Here is a 956-nt window from a genome sequence, read left to right on the forward strand (position 1 = left end):
ATTAAAATAGTATATACGTACCTATAAAGGAGACTTATTAGAGGTAATAGAGAAAGTGTTATAGTCTTATAGGTTAGATATAGCCGCGGTAATAAATTTAAGGCTCCGCTATATTATAAAAAGTGGGTTATATAGTAGAGGATTATATAATCTAACCTACCTATATATACTTTATATCCTCTATCYRATTAGCTAARGAGACTTATTAGAAGTAATAGAGTAAGTAATAAAGTCTTACTAACGAAACTAGAGAGATAAATTTATTAATAAGATTTATTAGAAGTAATAGAGAGAATAATAAAGTCTTATAGGTTAGAGATAGAAAAGAGATTTAAAGATAACTATAGGGTCTAAATTTATATTTATTTATCTATATTATTATATTTTATTAATATCCTATAGGGTAACCTAAATAGTAAAGATATCTATATTACATTAGATAAGGATAGTGCCGGATGTTATAGATAGAGAGTGTGATTCGATATATATTTATCTCGAGAATAGTTCATTATTCTTCTAGGACCTAACCGTTTATAAGTTAAAGTAAGTAGGGGCGTATAGGAGAATACACTAATAACACTCCTATATATATAAAAGGTAGGTAAGGTATTRTRTAGTATTAAGTTCTTATCTTATTATAATTATTATAATAGAAAATATATATATAGCTTAGGTAAGCGGGACTCGACTATAAAACTATTAAGTCTATCGCTCTATTTATAATAAAATAAGAATTTAATACTAGATAATACCTTACCTACCTTTAATGTAGGTAAGCGTATATATATATATATATATAAAGGACCGATTATTAGTATCTATTTATATCTATTTATATTAAATAGCTAAATGTAATTAGAAGAAGGGATAATCTAGTACCGAGGTTAGGGTTTAGGGTTTAGGGTTTAGGGTTAGGGTTAGGGTTAGGGTTTAGGGTTAGGGTTAGGGTTAGGGTT

The sequence above is a fragment of the Geosmithia morbida genome (assembly GCF_012550715.1).
Source record: "Geosmithia morbida isolate 1262 chromosome Unknown scaffold_0, whole genome shotgun sequence".
In the NCBI taxonomy this organism is placed as follows: domain Eukaryota; kingdom Fungi; phylum Ascomycota; class Sordariomycetes; order Hypocreales; family Bionectriaceae; genus Geosmithia; species Geosmithia morbida.